This window comes from Apteryx rowi, unplaced genomic scaffold, assembly GCF_003343035.1.
Source record: "Apteryx rowi isolate R43461 unplaced genomic scaffold, aptRow1 scaffold_466, whole genome shotgun sequence".
NCBI lineage: Eukaryota > Metazoa > Chordata > Aves > Apterygiformes > Apterygidae > Apteryx > Apteryx rowi.
This window is the reverse complement of record NW_020450723.1, coordinates 667,468-690,061: the sequence shown is the minus strand read 5'-3', so window position 1 is coordinate 690,061 and position 22,594 is coordinate 667,468.

Genomic DNA, 22,594 nt, shown 5'->3' with positions numbered 1-22,594 from the left:
GCCCTTTTTCATTAGTTACATCTGATGGCTCTAAAACTGACTGTGCTCCCAATATCGTATTTCTCCTGGCACCTGCTCCTGCAATTCTTGATGAATTTGTTCAGATCTGTTGGACTTCCTCTTCTCCAGATTTTCTCGATAACGTCTATCAATACTTGCACTTAAAAAGCAGTTCTTCCTCAACTCCTTATGTAAAGAACCCCAAGCTGAAATTGTCAGGAAACTAGAAAGATGCTTCAGAAGGAAACTAAAAGCTATTGGTATATAGATGCACTATCACTGAAGCACTTCTGGAAACCTCTATACGTCAGTGACAGCTTTAGGCTAAAACAATTATTCTAGAAACATAAAGCCATAAGCACCCAGCCAGCTTATCAACAAGACCCTTTTTTTGGTTTTCCTGATTTGCTTTACCATTGTAATCCACTCTATAAAATCTTTAAATAGTGGGGAATACATCAAGACAAGAGGCCTGGAGATCAGGACTCCATTTCTATGTTTAAAATACCTAGATGGAGGCTAATATTAATTATTGTGCATAAGGGTATATGTAGTCTAAGAGCATGTCTAAGTGGCATTCTGCAGAGCTAAATGCTCTTGTAATTGTCTTTGTAGTTGATTACTTCATTGGGCAAATTGATCTTGGCAGTCTTGGTTTGGCACATTATACATTGGTCCCTCAATTTTAAATTCATCTGTAACATGACTTTAAGCATGTCAACAGATTTGATGCGTTTGGTGATAAACCTTTCTACATTGTTATGTCCGGCAACAGTTCCAGATGAAAGGCCTTTTGTTAGTTAACTAGCACAATAACTAAATTTGTAAAGTTAGTTAATAGCTAAAGATCAGTAACTTTTTAATTCCCTCCCTTTTGTTCTTCCTTTGCTGTTTCAGTACAAAGTAGATAAACATTGCAAAAAGCTGTGGAAGATATATACAATGCATGGGATCAGCCAGCAAATCTGGTAGCCAGCAACAAAAAGCAATAAAAGCAATTTACTAAATCTCTGGATTYATATTAGATGCCTGATTTTCCCTTCACATCTATACAGGAAGAACTGTGGGTTTAGTTTCAGGACTTAAGCACTAGCATATTTCCCTTAGAGATCTGCCTGAATCACACTTGATCAGTAATCCCACTAAAACACTCAGCGTTATCGGTAGCCTTTGTTAAAGTATATGGCAGCTTAGAGGAGTCATTTTTCAGGAGCAGGCTCAGTGCTGTACCAATGCAACCATGGAAACATGCACCCAGAAGGACGCAGGCATTGCTCTCAATAGAATGCATCTTCCCAAGGTGTAAATCAAGTGACATTTGGCAAAAGTATTTTTAAAACTTTGTAATTCCCCATAATACCAAGATCAGCCTGCCAGTATCTTCAATAAGTGCTTTTGGAGTGCTTAGAAGGCAACCTAGTTGTAAAAAGAAGACAAAAAGGAAGCCTATCTTCTCTTCTGCACATCAGTAAAAGGGACAGTTTATCAGGGGTTGAGAGCTACCTGCTGGCTGCCCATGTCAGCCATGCTAGCTACATGTGTAGCAAGTAGTTAACAGCTGAAATTTTACAAAGGAAGTTTAGAGGAAGATTGATTTTTCTCAAAATAATGCTTGGAAGAATGAAACAATGCTACCTTTCTGCGATAGCTAGGCCTTGCAACATCTCTGGAGGAAAAGTCAGATATGCTTCAATGGGGTGACTTCAATCTGAGGCCTGTTTAGATAAACTGTATTTAACATCAAAATTGCAGAAACTTGGTGTCCCTTATGATAGCTGTTGCTGTCTGTCCTGTTAGTGCTGCTGGAAGGGGGAAGCTGCAACTCACATGCCTGAAGGATTCTGATGTGTCTCAATAGTTACTGGATCTTTGTTGCTCCCATATATCTATGTATCTAAAATTCCCAGCAGAAGAGGTGTGTGTATCCTCAGAGCAGATGAGCAAAGGCCTTCTTAATTGAATTCAAATTTGGTTTGCACTGAAAAAAACAAGTCCTTGCATCTCTGTTCGTATGCAGTACACTGCAACATTCTACTATGGTGAGGATTTAATATTTAAATAGCAAGGAGAAGTTTCCCCACAGAGATTAAGAGAGGGAAAGCAAATAATCCAAATACCAGAGGCCATGGATCAAAAACAACCCTGCTAGTCAGCGAGCCAGAATGCCAGCTTAACCAGGTTTCTTCTCCTGTTAATCAGTTTAGGTGGCGAAAGCAAAGCCCATGAGTCAGCTTCCTCTCTTAATTACATGTGAGATTTCTCAAAAACAGGTGCCTGCATTTAAGTTTCTAGGAAAATATTTTCAAGAGTTAGTTCATTTAGGGTCATAGGCTTCAACTAACAGATAATAATCTTGTATTCTAGATCACTTTGACTCTTTTGATAATACTAAAGTACACTTCTTGTTTAGGTGTCTAAACAGTTTGATTCTCAGAAATAGGGAATGTGCATTACTACAATGACTCTGTGGCAGCTGCTGGATACTGAGCACTTTTGAAGAGCCAGCAAGTTCTTTTTTTTTCCTATTAGTTGATGATTATGCTTCAGATTGATATTTCCAGGCTTTTCTATTACATAGAAATTTAAAAAGGCTTAATTTTATTTTTCAAGTATGAAGAAAAAGTAACTATGTTAAACCCAATAAGCTTGGTTCAGACATGGACATATTAAAATTTTGGTACCTTTGATTTCTTTCAAAAATTCTGCCTACCATTTCTGCTGCTTTTTAAAAAAAATGATCCATTTTCTTTCTATAATCAAATCTTAGTATGAGAGGAAAACATATGAAAACCCAGTTAAAGTTACGGCTTTCCAGTACAGGCCTAAATACAGAAAATTAAAGCATCTTTAAATATGCACATATATACCTGATTTTCAGCTTGATTGAACACCCATAAAGGTGGTTTCAGGTGCAAGAACACCTCAGTGCTTTTACAGAAACACATTCAAATGGTCATCTTCCAAAAATAACCATGTATCCTCAGTACCTATACTTTCCTGTGTGATAAAAAATACACTTTAAGCAAAAGGCTAAAGACTAGCAGGTCACATGAAATCATACAGGGGAACCAGAGCACATAATTAATTTTTAATTGATAAGATTAATTTTCACATTTCACAGAAAGTGAATGTGTTCCTCTCCTTGGAAAGAAATTTCCTGCTTTACACTTCACTCGTAGTCTAATTTGGTCCTTGAGCCTCAGTACTCTGGGTAAAGTGGCCCATCCATAAATCATGGATTTTTAAGGGAAATTTAGCTGTGGCATAATATTTTTTTTCTATTACTGCAATGCCCAGGCAACCCAACAGCAATAAACACCACAGAGAGGCCTGCAGACAAGCAGTAAGGCTCCAGAGCAAAATGAAGGCAAGATTGCAGCACAAGATGGCAATTCCACAACTCCTCTGTGTCAGTATCCCATGTGTAACAATAAGCCCATTCCAGCTTTACTCTACCTAGGAAAAGTTACAATAGTGGTGTAGTATTGCCTTCAACACGTCGACTAGCACAAGGAAGCAACCAGGGAGAATATCCCAGCTCCCAAGTGGCAATGGAGCAAAATCAGGTGAAGGTGTCCTTGACAAAGCAGTCTCCAGAGCACAGACAAGGCTGAGAGAAGGCCAGAATTTGAAGAAAGGGTGGCCCTGAGGTTAACACAATCTATATCCCTGGTCAGGGGTTTGCAGGGCATGAAAACACCCCTGCCAACATCCCCTTCTTCACCTGTGCAGCAGCCTGCAAAGCCAGGAAGATGATCTTCCTCTACATCCTGGAGGGCAGCACCGGCTGATAGCCCACCACCTACACTAGCCCTGGTGGCAGGAAGCAATGGAAACAAGGCCTTCTGGTCAGGGTGGGAAGAGACCCTGGCTGCCGTTGATGCTGGAGGCAGGGAGGACAGCCATGAAGGCAGCAGTTGAGGATGTGATGGGTGGGTGAAGCTGCAGCCACATGGGGACTACACCAGGTCCTCAGAGCTGGTGGGGGACAGGCAAGGAGATAGGGCCTGGATGGGCTGCAGCTGGGGCTGCCATGACAGCCTCGGGCTTCTGAATAAGACTCTCCTTCTTCTTCTGGCCCTTTCTGTCAGCCACAGGCATGAGGCAGCAGGGTCCCTACCTGTCCTGTTGATAACATCTTGGTGGTAACAATAACTACAGTGATGAATGAAGGGAAGAGGGTGGCTTGAAGAGGTCAGAGATCTTCCTCCTTCAGCCTTCCCCCCTGCACACAGCTCTTCTCAGGGATAGGGCAGTAGCAGTAGGCCCCCGGCCCATGGTGGGCTATGAGCGTCCACATAATGTTGTGGGAAGGCACTCCAGGGTGGAAGGGGGGCTGGAGTGGGGAGGGTGGGAGGGTTTCTAAAGAAATCTGACTTGTCAGGCTGAAGTGGAAAAGAAGTTGGATAGGGAACAGCTCTGAAAAAAGAGAAGAGAGACAAACTGCACGTAGTAGCAGGGGGCGATGAGAAGGGAAGAGGCAGGGAACGCATGAAATGGGGAAGATCCATGCAAAGGGAAGGAGGGGAAAGAAGAACCCATTCATAACAGGTGGGAAAACTTAGGTGAAGCAGAACATGTGGAGGAGAAAAATCAAAAACTGTGAGGAAGGAGCATGTGTGTGTGTTTTTTCCCTTTCCAAAAAGAAAATAGCAATTATAGAGAAGGACAGAGCAGTGAAGGAGTAGAGCAGCAGTGAACAGGTAGAAGGAGACTGTTCTGTCCTCAGTCTCCCAGGGTCTGTTTTTGGGTTGGTTCAGACTCCCAGTCTGGGCCTGAGGTCTTGGGGGCTGCCCTTAGAGAAGGGCCACAGGGCATCCTTTCTTCTTCTTGCTTTTGCCTTGGTCTTGGTCGAAGCTGCCATGGGTGCTGTAGGCTGGTTGAGCATAGAGAAGCTCTTGCCAACGTAGCAGAGGCTGACCATGGAGAAAATGAAGGAGGGCATCATGATAACTCAATGGCTAAGGCCAGAATCAAAAAATAACAAGAGGCCAATGAGAATCCCAAGGAATATTTTAGCCTGGAACCTTTGCCAAGGACCGAAGCTATCCAGGTTGTTGAAGGTTATGAGCAAGAAGATGAAGCGCCAGCAGCCAGCCTTACCTTGTCAGCCACTTGGTGGATGCCAGCAGTTTGCTGTACATCTTTAACCTGCAGAGAACAACAGCAGGGAGAAAACAAAGGATAATAGCAGGATATATTTGTATCTCAGGACATATACATATATGTCTCCATCTATAGCCATGATAGAAAGCAGGATATAGGGGCATGGATCTTTGGTCTGAACCAGTACTGGTATTATTACCCATTTCAATAGATGTTGGATGGTTGAGGTTTTGTATGCTTTCTGAATTTTGAAGTTTTCATTTGTATCCCAGCCTCATCACTGTACTGCACTAGCATCAAGTCCAGGCAGCAGCAAACTCAGATAGTATTTAGAAGTGTGTTCTGGGCCAATTTGCTCTCATTAGGAAAAAGTATTTTCTGTAGGTACTGGATTTGCAAGATAGCAGGAATGGAGCCTTGTGAAGGGATGAATGCCTTAGCAGAGCCACTATTGACAGCTGTAATCTGTGTTTCAAACTTCTTAAACTCTCTGTATTTTGCAATCAAAAGGAGCACAAGTAAACCTCAACTTCATGAGACTGTATGGGAGCAGCCAACATTTGTGTTAAATCACAGGAGTAAATACTGCCTTTCTATATAACCACACACTATTAGGACAGCAGGCATATCAAAACATTAGAGACTAGACAGCACCCTTAATATCTGCATTTTCCTATATTAATACAGTATTTAATACACAAGTCTTCAGTTGCATGGCTGGAGCCATGGTAAAGCTCCTGTTGTGGTGGAGAACCTGACTGATGCTGTTGAATTCTGCAAACAAAACCAAAATGACAACACACATTAGAAAAGAAATAAGCAAAATGTGGGCAGAATGAATACAGGGAGCAACGTCTAAAACATGTTGGTGTGTGGCAATAATCAGACTCACTTGTCATCAAATACAGCGAAATAATTGTATCTGCTGGATCAAATTGACAGGAGCTTCCATATCCTTATCAGCCTCATCATGATATTCATTAACAGATCAGCTCAAAATTATTCCTGCTCTAACTCCACTGCTTTTGTAAGAGAGAATTCACCCAGAGTGAATTTGACCACACATGACTAGAGATGAGGCAGGACTATATGGCCTCCACAGCTTTCCTGGAATTGTATTTCAAATTATAGCCTCAGGATTCCTGCAATATTGAATATAAATCCTAACCCCAAAACAATAGTGGCAATGATCCAGGTGACAGAAGCGGCTGTGTGTGACACAACTCTACATATAACATCTCTATTATTGTATATATTTATTTTGCATTTGTTTTGAGAAGGAAGGAATCATTCAACATTTTTATTTAATCTGTATCCAATAGTTCATGCTCTTTCAGACTGGGAAGAAAAGAAAAGAAAAAAGAAAAGAAAAGAAAAGAGAAAAGAAAAGAAAAAAGAAAGAAAGAAAAGAGAAGAAAAGAGAAAAGAAGGGAATGGAAGTGGAAGAAAAGTGAAAAGTGAAAAGTGGAGAGGTGAGGCGAGGTGAGGTGAGGCGAGGCTTTACTTTCCTAAGCTTTTTCTCCAATTTTCAGCAATGCTTGTTCATATTTAATTTTTTTTTTCATATTAGTGATGGGATACTGAATCTCTTTAATGTTGTGCTATCATACAGTTAGGTAAAAATGCCAATGGAATGGAACATATTGTCTGTTTTTCGATGGTTATTGAAGAATGGTGCCATTGAGGAAGCTGAAATAAAAACATTTATTTCAAAAGAAAAAAAAATACCTGTGAAATACTTCAAAGTCAGCTAAGAGTTTTGGTCAAAGAGAAGAAAAATTCAGAAAAGTTGAAATATTTCTGTTTATATTTAAAAGACTGTTCTAACTTTTCACTTAAAAACAAATTTAGAGGCTAAATTTAGCTTAATAAAAGATCAGTCAAAAGCTATATAACATGTTTTGTTTCAGGTCTAGTTAAATATTTTGGTCATGTCTTGCCAATGGAAATTATTTCCCCTTTTCATTTCTCATTTCCCCTTTCATTTTCATTTCATTTCAGTTACTTGTTTGCACAATCTATTCAAGATCACGGTGTGCTACGTGTGAACCTCTCTCCCTTCCTGCAGAGCTTTCTCGTAGCTTGAGTCCTACCAGAAACGAAAGGTGACTTGGTTGACCAGATAGATTATATGTTTAGGGTAAGGGTATAACAGCCTCGATTCAGTGGAACTGAACAGCATGAGCTTGGGGTTTCCTAGACAGTTCTATGCCAGTAACAAATATAGTAAGACTTTCCTCCTTTTTTTGGATTGTTAGAAAGCTGGATGAAAATGCGAAAGCAATTATCTCCTTCAGATCTCTGAAAACTACTGCACCATCTGCACCCTATGGTGAAGTCCCTCTTCCTGAGTGTCCGAGATCTGCAGAAGGAATCTGCTTTCTGAAGCAGAATGTGCTGTTCGATCTTGTGGGATAGCATCGCCTTTGCACACACAATGCGCCATTAAAGGCACAATGAAACCTCCCAATTCAATGGTCTTATTAGACATACATGTGTTTGTGTTCTAGAGGGAGAGATATATATAGGATATGTATCCATGTGTTCTAGAGGGATGGAGATATATATATATATATATATATATATATAAACAAATCCTTAATGCTTGCTAATTAACCCCGTTTATGAGAGTGATAGACATAATAACTTTTTTCTATTATTTTTAGAATTCAGGATGTGGCCTACTATAATGCATGCTTCTGTGTTGTTGCTACAAAAATACCCTGCTGTATGGGAGGGGGGGATTTGTCTTCATCTGAGGGAGTTTTTTAGACCAAATATGGCCCAAGCCTGTTTGATAGTTCTCTTGTAAATGAAATGATGACAATCCTCTTGTGACTAGGAGACATTCCAGAGCCAGGGTGTAGAGTTACACAATGGTACAGTGTCTTGCCCCTGATTTATAATTTGAGAAGCAGATTGTGTTCAGACAGAATGTGAGCTGAACAATGAGGTTTCTAGTCCTGATCTCATTAACAGAGATTTACACCAAGAGGCTATTGTATCTTGTTCTTTTGGTTTGCAATGCCAGCAAACATTCATAAAGTTATTTAAAAAAGAAAGCTTCTGTCACACACTTAGGTCAGAAAGTTCTCAGGAAAGCATCCAGTCAAATATAAAGTGGTCTCAATCGGCACTTATTTATGGCTTTTGTTTTTTGGCCTTAATAAGACTCAGAACGATTACTGTATCAAACATCTCACTCAAGCTGATTGCATTTAAAGATCTGTGGAGATATGGCTTAAAACACCTTTTCTCGTATTTATATTTGTTCACAGTTAAGTCACTTTAAGATATCTTATTATTTGCAAATCATGCATAGTCACTGAAAGAATTTTCTCTCAATGCAGAAGAACCATTAGTAGGTGGAATAACAATAATATCCTGAGAGCTGCTTTCCATCCCCAGCCCCTAGAGACTCTGTGCTAAATGAAAGGTCATGAAGACGCTGCCATAAAACCTGTTCTTTGCTGAGGATGCACAATACATTAATTAATGTTTCAATAATGCTGCCAAGCAATTTGGCCTGACCACCAGTATAGAGAAAACGGAGGTCCAGCCCCAGTCTCACTCTGCTAGAAAGCAGCCGGGTGTGTTGACAAGGCAGCTCTGGAGCCTGCGGGCCAATTCTGGCCTGCCGTGGCAAAAGCTGAAGTCACACAGAGGCCAGCAAAGCCAGCACTGCTCTGACGAGATTAAAGGACAGGGTATCTGGAGTACGGGAGGCATCTGGCTTCACAGTAAGTGAGTGCCACCCAGCTGTCATCACCGCTTTTCCATAGTCCTGAGAAACCCGGACAGTTTATCAAGGCATGTGACTTACCAGTCCCACCTGCATCAACTTGTGTGCTGTTGCTGGTATAAATACACTTACACTGAAATGAGCCCATTAAACACTGTCAAATGTTGATCACTGAAGTAATGCTCATGTAAGCCAAGTTATGTTCCCCCAGACATTTGATGCATACATCAGACGATACGCCACTCCAGCCCAAATTCTGTGGCCAGTTTACATATATTAAACAGCTGAGAGTATGTGGGGGATAGAGCAGAAAAAACATGTGAGGCAAATCTTCAGTTGGCAGCTAGCTCCACATCACGGGAAACTGCTGCTAAATACCATTGACTGTAGCAAAGAGCATGGACCAGTCACATCATGTGCGGAAAGAAAGAGAATAACGCTGCACAGGGCAGGGGGCACTGGGGAAAGGGGGTGTTGTGAATACAGACAGATGTGTCTGTGATTTGTGAAGTTTGTACTGTGAAAATAAGACACATTTCCCCCAGTAAAGGTGCACAGTTTTTAGCTAGGTCTTCCCTTTGGGCTCTTCTAGCTGAATGCCTACTAGAGATTCAAAGAAATAATGCAATATCCTCTCAATAAACTCTGGGCCTCAGTGTTACAGCAAAGAGTTCCACAGTATTCGTGACCCTACTTTTTTCAATCAAATTTGAAATCGATTCAGGTTATCTCAGCTTCATAGCATGTCCCTTTGCTCTGTTGAGCCTGGGGAAATAGGAACATCTTGCTCACTTTTTCTGTTGTATTCAATGTTTTGCAGGCTTTTTCCAGAAGAAGAGTTCAGACTGTACTCCAATAGCAGCTTTTCTATCTTGCTAATGACATGTCACTGAATGCCAGACAGCCCAAATATGGAATAATTAGAACAGTAATGGATGGCATTTTCTAGGCAATATGTGAATGATAAGCTGTAACTAACTTTGTCAGTCTTCAGTGTAATCCTTACCTTTTTTCTTTGGCTGAACATTTGGTGTTAAGTGAAACAGAAAAGAAAAAGGTGAACTATGCCTTCTTTTTTTCCCTGAAATGTTAATAACTATTCTTTATCTCCCACAATCTTCCCATAAATCTTATTTTCCTTCAAGGGATTTCTCCTGCACAAGTTTCCTATCCAAGTGCAATTGATTTCTAGCACTTCATGCTTCCTTTAGCACAAAGAACGCTGCTTCATAATTCGGGAAGAGACAATCCAGAGAGCTTGTTCTACTATAGCTACTAGAACTCTGTCAAAGTGCTTTCTTTAAAGCTAATGCCAGGTCAATAGCTAAGGAGAATGGTAGCAAGGGCAGATGCAGAGACTGGTGGACCCAAGCTTCAGCTGGCAGTGGAGGAGAAGAGAAAAGGAGGAGGAACTGCAAACTGAGCTATGTATGGGCAGCTCAGATCTCAGGAGACCCTGCAGCAAGGTGCAGAGCTTGCTGAAAGTTCTTTTTAACAGGCAGTTTGGGCACACATTGCAATTTCCACAGCCAGCTCTACTGAACTACCTCCTGCCCAGCTGTGGTCTAATGTACTACCTTATTCAGCACCTAGCTTCCAATGCAACTATTCTTCATGGGTACACATTGAAGGGAGTGTATTGCTGCTAGCTTGATGTTACTGTTTATTGTCATTTAAACCAGACTCAGTCTCCAGACTCAGTCTCATGTCTTCTTTTATCTAATTCCCTAGAAAGCTATGGGGTATATTTTGTCTGAGAGACTCTGTACAAATATAATTGCATTGTTTCCCTTTGTAGCAACCCAAATGATGAGAACAACACCAAGGCAAACTTTGTCTGAATAATATGTGGAAAGTTTTGCTGAAATTGTTTAGAAAGTGGATCATTTCCATTTTCCATCCAATACAAAAAGAAATATCGAGACCAGTTCTAAGTTCTTCTGCTTCTGCCACTAATGAAGGAAAAGAGACCCCATACAGAGCAAAACCCCATACTTCCAACCCAGTGCCAGAAAGGCATGAAGGAACATCAGTACCATTTCCCTGCAGAAGGTCTCACAGGTATATTTTCTGAGGTCCTACCTAGACTCAGTTACTCCAGCAAAAACAGTAAATACTAAGATTCTTTCATCTCTCTTTGCAAGTGACCTTTTCTGCTCATGGTATTTATACAAAGAGGCTGCTCCAGTGAAGCACTTTTCAGGTTCCCTATTGGTCATTTCAAAGTTGTTAAAAAAAACAACTATATACAGGATAAAGTCTCTTGCTTAGAAGATTAGATGAAGGAGATTATTGGGAGACAATAAATCTAAACAGACTTTAGTTAAAAATGTTTATATTCTAGAACAAATCAGGTATAATAGATCAGATACAGTCTGTGGAGTCTAATGTCCCTAATAACTCAGAATGCTAGTTATTCACAGATTTTCAAAATATTGGGGATCTAAGTCGACCACAGGAAGGGGGAGCACTATAACAGCTATTGTGCAGTATTATTACTTTATTATATAACAGTGCATATATGTAATATGTATTATACTGTATATACTATATTATGTATATATATAGAATTWTATATATTGTATTATTAGATATTGCTATTAATGTCATTACAAAATTTTTTATGTTGGTGTCTTCTACAAAACTAAAAGCCTGCATGGAATTAGGAATATAGAAAATATACAAGGAGATTACTTTTCTTTTGAATGTAAAAGCTAGATGCTTTTGAAGAAAACTGGCGCTCATCTCTGCAGAATACTTGCATCTTGTTTTTCTTTTATCAATAATAATCTAAATTTAAGACAAAAATGTTGCTGTGAAATCATTAAAAGAAGTGCTTTCTTTTTCCCTCTTTTGGAAGGAGAGAAGCAATCTAACATATTCATTATAATGAAAGAAACAATTTTTTGGACAATTTTATCATAATAGTCCAAAGCTTTAAAAGGTAGTTTCAGAAGTTTTTAGTGTCACTCAAAGGGACAGGATTCAAAGTTCCCATTCATTTTAATAGAAACTGGGTGTCCACATTTCTCTGACATACTTGAAAATCTCAAGTATGATTCTTAAACCAAGTACAAATACAGCGCTTGAGCAGCACATTTCCCTACAAAGAGCAGTGAATGTACAGAACACTTGCAGCAGATTAAGGTGCATCCAATGGAAAAGCCTAGTTCAGTTCCTGAATAACAAAGTGTAAATCCTTTCAAGAAGTCTTGCAGAAGAGACTTTAAAATAAGATATGTCCGCAAAATACGCAGATTTTCCCTGTCTCCATGGGTCAAAATTCTCTTTTTCAGTGATACGTAGCTGTCAGCCATGTTACCCTTCCCCTGAGAGCTGAGAGCAAACACGTGACTTTAGAGCACAGCACTTACAGCCCTGAACAGTCCTATCAACTTAGCTTGGCACTGCATGCAACATCTGGCCCATAATTAATACAGTATTTTAAGATCCTTCAGGTGCTATTAAATACAAGGTATATTAAACTAATGAGTCTAAAAGTTACTCTTATTTTTTTCCGGAGATAGGCTAAGGAAGGGGGAGTTATTAACATATTTTAAAAAGCAGGAGTACTGGATCCTGCATCTCTTCCTGTACCTCAAATCTTTTTTGTCACTAATAAGACAGTACTTACACATGAGCGTGTGGGGTATCAGATGGCCAGTTTCTGCTTATTCGTTTCCTATAAAGAACTTAACTACTGTGGCCACTCACGTTTCCTTTGGCAGCTGAGTAGCTGAGGTTTAACGTGTAATAAATCTGCAGGCATAGCAGAGCCCAAGCCCTGTCATGTCCATGCCCACTGTGGGCAGGGGAGGCCACCGAGCTGGCCAGCCCACAGGCCACCACTGGCCCCGCGCAGTGAGCCACCATCTCGTCCACGTCCCTCTGAGGCTTGTGCCCCTGCCTGCTGCCGCTCAGCTGCCTGGCGGGACTAGACGTGGTCTGAAAGCTGCCCCTCAGTGGCTGACAGTTGCCGTATATGGATATATCTAGAAAGTTTTGAGAAAATGTTAAAAAATAATTGTACGGTACCTGTGTAGACTGAGGAATTAGAAGTTTCCTATGTCTACTGTACATACGTAGGTAGACATTACATTTGAGATAATTGTCATATGCTTCCTGTTAACAACTGGAGAGAACTAGGCACATTTAAGGAACAACTCATCTGTTCCTAAGACATATATCTAAAATATGTCAGAGGAATCAGTCTCTAAAAGTGCCCATTTTTCTCTAATGACTTGAAAGAGAGCCTAGAGACTAGCTCAGATATAAGCATTGTGTAGACCTTTGAAGGTAAATGATATGAATGCCATCATAGGCAGATCCAAAAGAGGTCTATTGACTTCTTTTCTTCACTTTTTCCTCTTGGCATACTAGGGATTTTGTTTGTTTGTTTGTTTGTTTGTTTTTAAGATCTCAAGACTACGTTACAGAAGTTAGCTACAAAAGGGAGTATAACATGAGAACTTCACTATCACTGGCGCAGCCTGTGGCATACCCTGGCCAAGGTCATGTCCCTGTAGATACAACTTTGTTCACTTGCAGTCAACTCTCCTTTATCCTAGTAATTAAAGAGCTAGGATTCCACAAGTAAATGAAAAAATATGCTTCTAAACCTAAGCTGAGGAAGTTTGAAGTCTCTGCATCCTAATTCCTAACACGTCTGGCTGGTGCCACCTATACACCCGGTGTACAGAAACTAAGCTGACTCTGCATAGATCAGTTTGGCTATGTCTGTACCAGTAAATAAAATGAACCAGAACCAAGTCTCTAGCTCTGAAAGCATGTAGCATGCTACAGCTTGCAACCATGCAGCTGAACTCTCTTCCCACATAGAATAGGATGCTTTCTTCATATTGCATATTGGGAAGAGGCCTGAGGACTGTGTGAGCCCCTGAGCTGAGTCTGGACATGGTCTAAGAGAGTGCTAACTGGCAGAGGCCATATCATGCCAGGACTGTGCAACCAGTTCAAATGTATGGACAAGTACAGGCTGGTGCCTAAGCCCATGCCCTGGTTTACTACATGCCATGAGTGTGGCTATACAGGTTGTTTAAGAGTCCAATAAGATGTATTTGCTCAGACATAGTGCTATGTAAATATGGGTTATGGTTTCCAAAGGGAAGGTGGTCTTCAAGCAGCCAGCTCATATGTCTCTATAACTAGGGCATGGTTTATCTGCAACACAGATAATCTGGCCACAGATAACGGAGAATTGGCTGGATTTTCAATATAGTATTGCATTGTGATCATATCAAGGGAAGAGAATATATTACAATAGCATGCTCAAAATTAAACTGGAGAGGGGTTTTAATATTACACCTTCCTACTCTCTAGACTGAGTCTTCAATACTCTAAGGAAAGAAGACAGCATTTTCAATGTTACCTAAATAACTTTCTCAGTTGAATCTGACCAGCTCTGCTATGAAGTTTTGAGTTACTGCAGATGGAAGACATCTGAGGGATACAGAGGGTGGAAAAAACTATTTCAAATTTAGTAAATAAAAGGTACATCCATACTGTCTTGTTTGTGTGTGCTAGTTTTGTGCCCAAGTCTTGTCTCCTGAATGTCCATGCTGCATACGTGTTTGCTCATCTCCAGTCTCCACTCTGGAGTGAGCTCAGTTGTTCCTGGGCTGGGGAAAACTAGGCAGAGACTAAGAGATGGTGTGTGCCAGTGTCCCACCCCCACACTGCATGGAGATACAGTATGAATGTGACTCATGTTTTATTTGGCTTCTCCCAGACTAACCAGTATTTCAGCAAGCCCCTTGATGGCCTCATGTCCTAAGCCACCCTTGGTGTTACACAACAAAAAGACTTATCTGGCAGGCTGCAAACAGACTTCTCAACAGCAGCCCTGGGCAACATCTTAAAAGGACCATACTCAAATCAATGGCTCCATTGTTGGGAAGATTTCTTAGCAGCAATTCAAAGTTATACTGAGTGCCATAGCTCAAGCTGATTTTATACAAACTGGAGAGAAGTGCGGGTTCAAATTCAAATATATATATATGTATGTATGTATGTATGTATGTATGAATTTTGTCTCACATATGTATATGTGTGTGCGCATGCATGCAGGAAGGGCAACCAGCCCTGGGATGCTACCAGGCATAGTTGCCTGTCTATACCAAGACACCTGTGATCTTTGTAAAAGGGGCAGCAGCAGAGTTCTTCATGATCCATGATTGTTGTGACCATGACCTTGAGAAGCAGGTTTCTGTTTTCCTTCTCCAGACACCAATATTACAGTGAATGCCAGGAAGGAGCCCTCTTTCTGTGACACCCCTAYAGGGACACATGGTCTTCTAATTGACTCATTATCACTGTTGCTCTGGTTGCTTGTTCTTAAGCTTTCACAGCAGCTGGTTGTTTTTTCTTTAGGGTATATCTATATCGTTAAATGAAAGAGGACCAGGTAATGAACTCAAGCATCGACACTTATTGTCGCACTGCTTAATTGTTTGTCCTCTCCTTGACTCTATTTTGAATCACTCCAATTATTTCTAACAGAGGCCAGTTCCAGAAGGAGTTGAGCCTGGACAGTGTGGACACAAGCCAGGCAGTGCCTCAGGGCCCTGATCAGTTCTTCAGTATAAATATAGCCAGTCTGAGTGCAGCATGCTCAATGGGATGAAAAGGAACAAACAATTCTGATTCCATTTAGTGCCAATTTAGGGCTCTTAACACCACCTTCCCCACAGATGAAGCTGTTGTGCTGCCTAGCTAAGGGTCTTTGTCTGAGGATAGGGTGAAAAGTTGTGAAATCTATCTGTTCTGATTGAAATTTGCAGTGCTGCAAGGAGAGTTCAGGTTTACTATCAATGCTTCAGGAGGAGGAATTCAATATGTTGTTGATTTTGGTAAAATAAAAGTCTGAAATAAGAAGTACATTCAAAATAAACAGGATCCTAAGAAGGGCATTCACTTTAATTTTATGTTTATTTTTCCCCAGAGGGAAAGAGGTAGAGCTTGCCAACTTTTTAAGTTGCTTGCTAACTGCATAATGAATGGGGAGAAGTTAACCTTGACTATGTTTTTAATTTCCTTTGGGAACTAGATGCCAATTTATTTGAAGTTTTTCTGTTAACATCTGAATTCTTCTGTGTAGGGGCCACCTTACACATCTAACATGATCTTTGGTGCTTCCAGATTAATCAAATATCTTATAGCCAAATGATTTGTCAGAATTACAGTTCAGAATATTTGGCACAGTTGATCTAATTTATGGCAAGTAAGAAGATATAAATATATAGACACAAAAAATTGCTTCCTGAGACCCCTTGTTTATTCCTTGGATACTTTGCTGTTCCATTAACACTGAATATGGTTCTAAATCTAACTTTAAAAAGAATGTTCTTAACAAGTATGTATCAGGATTGAAAATCTAAGTATCCGACAGGAGTGATATATCAGCCTCTCTAGATATTCACATGTGAATAATATGTATGACTCCAGTCCTTCTGCTGTTGAATTAAAAGGCAAAACTCCAATAACTGTTGTGGGAGTAGCATCTGAAAATCTTTCATGGACTTAAAATGAAGAGAAATGGCTACCAAATCGAAAACTGACCTTATAGCCAATTCCAGACTTGTCAATCAAGAATAAATTATATTAAAAAAGTCTTTTGGAAAAATCTTTGCATCTCCTTGTGCTTTACTTATAGAATAGGGAAATGCTTGTGTGCCTTACAAGCTCTCTAGAAAGTTAAATAATGTTTTTTGAAATGTATAAGGTCTCCAGATAGGAGTATAAAGCATCAGATTATGTACCATTCTGGATATAATCAAAACATGATTTTGTGAGCTCTGAAGGACGCAATGGGTTCATTACAAGCACCTTATCCTTTTCCTGTTTATTGTGTCTTGGGGTATAGGCTTGAAATCTCTTAATACCTCTCCTTCAGATTACGAACTCTTTTATTGTAAACACGTCTGGCACAACTAGTCCATTTTTGGCAAGGATCTCCTGGTCTGTTGTTATATAAATAATTCCTCTAAATGTTGCTGCCCTGATTCTTTTTATTTTTTTCTAAAAGGGTCTTAATACCCAAACATTTTGACACTCCAGTCTAAATATTCCTCAGCTGAATTTCAACATGATTAGGAAGACAACTGCAACTTTAGAGAAAATGGCAACAATCCCATTGCCTCCCTCTGGGAGACAGACTGGGCACTGTAAATTGTGCATCCTTCAAAAGGAAAAGACATCACGTCCTTTTGTCAGGACTTCTGACTTTGAAAAGATTAGTTTGTAAGTCAAAACCTTTATCAATCACTTGTTAGCCCAAGCTCTTGCAAGGAGAATTTGTATCTGGAAATAGAAATACAGAAAGCATTAACATCAAAAGTAAAATGTTGCTACTTCTCTTTCAGTCTTGGAATAAAAGCTGATTATTCATTCTGCACCATCTCAATTAAAGAGGAAGGACAAGTCTGTCTCTTTTGCAGAGGATGGAACTGATTGGTTCCATCAATTTTTATAGTGTCTGGCTCAATTTTGCTTATTATTATTCCAAATAAAATGTATGTATTCTTGGACACACTTTAAGAAAAAAATGCATATCATTTTATTTAAATGATTTGGGGAAGAATAGTAAAATAATAGTAAAAATGATTTGGGGAAGAGAGACTCTTATTTGGCTTATATCTTAGAATAAGTGTGATATTTACTCATCAAGACAGTAATGTTTTACTAACTGAGGAAGCTCATTTCTTTTATCCTGATTCCTTCAGAAAGGAGTGAAAAGGGAGACAGGACTGACACTGACATTCCAACTACACAGCATGATTTGTGAGACCTGATGATTTAAAGGGGATGGAAACACCAGGTGGGATGGACAATATAAGGACAGATTTTTAAAGAATTTTATATACTTACAAAGTATGCTATCCTGCTACACTTACTGTGGCTCTGCAACTTTTTTTTTTTTTGGCAGGTGCAAAGTTATTCCTACCAGTTACATTACAGAAGCAAATCACTGTCCATATCTTCTTATCTAATTGACATCTGTAGACAAAGTGGTGAGCTCTCTGATCTGGTTTCCTCCCAGAGGACATGCACAAGTTTTAGGCCACACATTTCAGATACATAAATGAGCGACCCACAGTCTCCTTGCAGACTTGGACCTGCATCCAGGGAAAAGAATTGCTTCAGCATGGCTTCTGAGGCATACTACTGTCATAAGATCAGTGTTTAACAATGCACAGCAAATCCACACAACCCCTTACAATAGAAAATAGAGAAGAAAAACACCAACTGACCCAGGAAGAAGAGTTTGTAAAGATAACATAGCAATCACATTCTCTGATATGTTATTTTATTCTTGGCATAACCAGAGGTTTTGGATAAGCAGGTTTTCATTAGAAAAATCCATTTGTATGACCCAAACCCAACTTTGCCAAAACTCTCACAGAATTCTGAATAAAACCCCTCTGGGCTTCCTGTAAGCAAGAAAACCTGAATTACCTGGCAGAACAATCAGGAGCTTAGGCTTCCCTGGCCTATGAATTCAGTACAGATCTATTGTGCAGATAGATCTGGATTTCTAGGCTCCTTATTATGGTTCACAGAGCCTATAATTTCTAACTCTAATAAGGGCTTGACTCCAGTGCTGAGGAAGAAACCTAGAAGCTTGGTGACCCTCTTCATAAGCTGTGGAGACCAGGTTGTAGACTTTCAGCTCTGCACTGTTTTTTTCCTGATTTCTAGAAACCCTGTAGGCTTCTCCAAAACCAGCAGAGAAGTCAAGAATTCCTCCAGCATGTGAAAATTAACCACACCAGTTAATGGTGGAAGTCAAACCAAAATGGTTACCTTTTTCCAAAATGCACAGAATATTTCTTCTGTATGCAGTGTCAAGTTTTTCTTTAACTGGAATGAACATTTTGTTTTGACAACATCAGTGCTTCCTAAATTGACCCCGTATTTGTTGACTTCAGGCTGTGCTGCCCTAATGCTTCCAAAATAGATATTTTTGAAAGGCTACCCTCACCCTTCAATTAGTCTTGATTGCTATAGCCTGTCAACCTATAAGTTGAATAGACTGACAAGAACCTTTTGCTTGAGACATTTAAATGGCTGCCAATCTGCTCCCAGGTACTTATTATCCCTAAATCCATAGACATGTTTGTCTGTTCTAGCATTGAATTTGCAGAGGTGAACAAGGACACTCACAGTGCCTGATGCCTAGCAAGGAACTCATTATTACTGACTATCTGGCAGAATCTTAATCTCACTTTGAGCAGGTCAAATGGGATGAAACATCTCTGTTTCCCTACCTTTTCCATGACAGGAAGTGTTGGCATTACCTCTGGAAATGAATAAATATCTTGGCTGAAAACCTACTGGCTCCTGGGGAAGTCTGTAATTGTGGAGGAAGACAGCAACAGTTGGTTGGAAATTTTCAAAGCAAAGAAAAAAAGTTTTTTTCCCCAAACCTTTTCTTGGTATTTTTTTCATTTCTCTGGACATGCCTACAACCACCTTAACCTTGACTGTGTGGCACAGTCCCATACCTAAGTACCATGAGGATTCACAATGTATGCTTTCCTTTTTTACCTGCCTTCATCTGCCCAATTCAGTGAGCGTTCTCAGAGCTGTCTCGGTAGACAGAATCTTACACAAAACAATGTTTACATTACAGCCAATGTTTGCATTACCTTTATCTTTTTATCTGTGTGGGTAAAGCTGGGCTTTACCCATAGGGGAAATGTGTATTCAAATATCCTCTTTTATAACTTCAAGATCAGAGGGCACTATAGGATTGACCTCTGTCAGCCTCGCTGTTGAAACCATCTCTCTTTCTGCAGAAATGTAATTCTTGTGAGGCTGAAGAGCAGAAGAATAAGTCTAGATGTAGTGGCCAGGGTAGTCAATTGAGGCAAGGGAGACTTCAAGTCAAGGGCCCACTTCTGTTCTCATGACTCATATGAACCTTCTCCTGTTGCCAGATGCTCTTTCCTGTTGGCTAGTTTAGGCGGCTTTTTGCTTACAATAGGGAGTTTTGAGAGGATCTCTATAACTTCACATTTTGTAGTGGGAGCACAGACATATGACAAAGGATCTGGATCTTGGTAGGCCCCTCAGCCCAACAGTGCCACCTTTGACATCCTTTCTGGATCTAGCACTAAAGGACTTGTTTAAACAGCAACAGGAGCTTTGTGGTCAGACTGGGAATTGACTTCAGTTCTCCCAAGCCCAGAAGAAGCAATTTATAGTGGAACCAGTCTCTTCCTCCCCTTTCTAGGAAAAACAATAGCAAGAAAGAATGTTCATAGGAATTTAAACTAAATAGTTTAAAATAAAACCCCAAACATAAGGCATTTTATAAAGGTCAAAGAACAAATGTTGCAGCTCAGCAAAGACCTCACCATTTTAGTAAATAAATGCTGAAAACAGAGCAGTTTCTCCAGCCTCTCGGACTGGTTCAGGGCTTAAATTGCCAGCCTCTCGGATGGCCTGGGTTCAGATTCATGATTATGCAATGAAGGATGCCTGTCAGGCTGAATGTAAGAAGTCATTTGGATACCTTTTTTTATAATGCCTTATAAACTTTGTTTAAACAGTATAAACAGTAGACAAAGGAAACTGGATTTTGCAATAAAAGCTATTTTTATGAAAGCAAAACAATCACATGACCTCTTACCCAGCTTTTAAAAGAGCAATAGAACTTGCTTTGCCTGCTAGCCCTGAAAAAAAAGACTAAATTTAAGTCAAAGACAGAGGTCTTGTTAGGCAACAGAGCTACATTCCAAATCTTACATGTTTATAGCTTCCCCCATTGCTATAACTCCACGCTCTATACTTGACAATAAAAAAATGCAATTAGGCTTAACCCTTCATAGTCTTTGACTTTTACCACAGCTGAGACCATCCTGGTTTTTAACTAGGAGAATTTTTCAAAGCAAAGCATATTGACGTGTGGCTTACATATACGAGGCATGTTTGCAAACACTCAGCTCACATGCACTGCAAGAGGGAAATCAAGGTCTCCGTGGGTCTTAAATATACTAATTTCCAGCCATTCATGTCAAGCTATATTGAGATTTGACACTGAGGTATTTTTCTCAGTGTAAAATTATTGCTATAGGCTGTTGCTTGCTAATTTCAACATATATACATTTCACCAAAGTCATCCTAAAAATATTATTTGGTAAATATGCCTTGAGAGAAAACTAAGCTCAGTTTCCTTTTGAAATAAAGCTTTTGCTTTGCTTCCCTGAAACCTCAGACAATCTCTTCAAATAGGTCATCGCTCTCTGTAAATTCTTTAGGGTTGTCCAAATTTTGAATTTAAGTTTGATAATGAAATATGGAGCCCCTATAAAATCCCACTTAACAAGAAGGAAAGTCAAGGAATATCAAAGTGAACAATGTAAGGAAATAAGTACCCAAGAAGTCTAGAATAAGAATATGCTTATAATTCTTTTTTAATTCAGTAGTCAAATATAAAATATGCAAAAAAATCACTTTAAATACAGAAACAATATTGTATATAGAACTTTTCATTAAAAAAATAGTGAAAAAAGATAGTGGTGATATTTTTGACTACTATTTTTAATGAAAGCCAATAGTCAACAATTGGTTGGCTTTGATGTGAATAATGGAGCTATGGGTGAGACATGACTGCTATGGCACAGAGATCAGCATAGGACGCAGAGATTCTTGAGGGTCAGTGGGAGGAGAAGGGACAAGGTAAGCCAAGATTGGGTAGAATGTGACAGATATGGGAAGGACCTGAGAGCACATGAACTGGGATCCTGGAGACAGTTGTTTGCTTACAGGTATAGGGGAACGGGGCTAAGCTGGGTTGTACAAAATATTGGTGGGGAAGATATTAGTCTTAGATGCTTTATCAAGAGTATAGGTGGAGGATAAGGTGTACAGAGCTGGAGGGGCAGATGAAGTAAGCTTGCAATAGGAGGCAGAGGTGAGTTTTTTCAGCCACTCAACCAGCAGCTCCACAGCTGAATTCAGCTCTGAATCCCAACTTTAGGTGCCTGTTGGGTGGATGCATACATGTACAGAAGGTACCTGTGCTGTCATACAGTCAATAGAGATCAAGTTAATGGAGTTTGTGATGCTTTTCAGCTCACCTTATTGTAGACATTTCGTCAACTGACTAATTCTGTAGACTGTATTGACACTACTGACTTGGGGCTCAACTCAGGTGCCTAGACATGGGCATCCTCAATCCTGCCAGTGAGGGGGATGGATGAGAGGAGGAGGAGACGGACTTTCCAAGTTAACAACTGGCTGTGCCGCTAGTGTTGGCAACAGGGTTTTGGTTTGATTTGGTTTGGTTTCTACAGCCATGGGACCCTGTTTGAAGATCGACAACTGCTGGGGAGAGATGGGATCCACCTCATGAGGCAGGGCACATGTGTCTTTGCCAACAGGTTGGCCAACCTGATAAGGAGGGCTTTAAACTAGGAAAGACAGAGGAAGGGGAGAGTTATAGCGCCAGGGTAGTTGGCAAAAGACAGCTCAAGGCAGGACGCCTCCAGCAGGTGAATGCAGCCAGGGAAGTGCACATGGGATGTGGCTATGGAGGATCCTCTTGTATCCCTCCTGGGAAACCTGCATGCTCGATCACCTCTCTGAAATGCCTGTACACCAATGCACGCAGCTTGGGGAACAAACAGGAAGAACTAGAGATGTGTGTGCGGTCGCAGGGCCATGATCTCATTGCCATTACAGAGACATGGTGGGATAGCTCACATGACTGGAGTGCTGTCA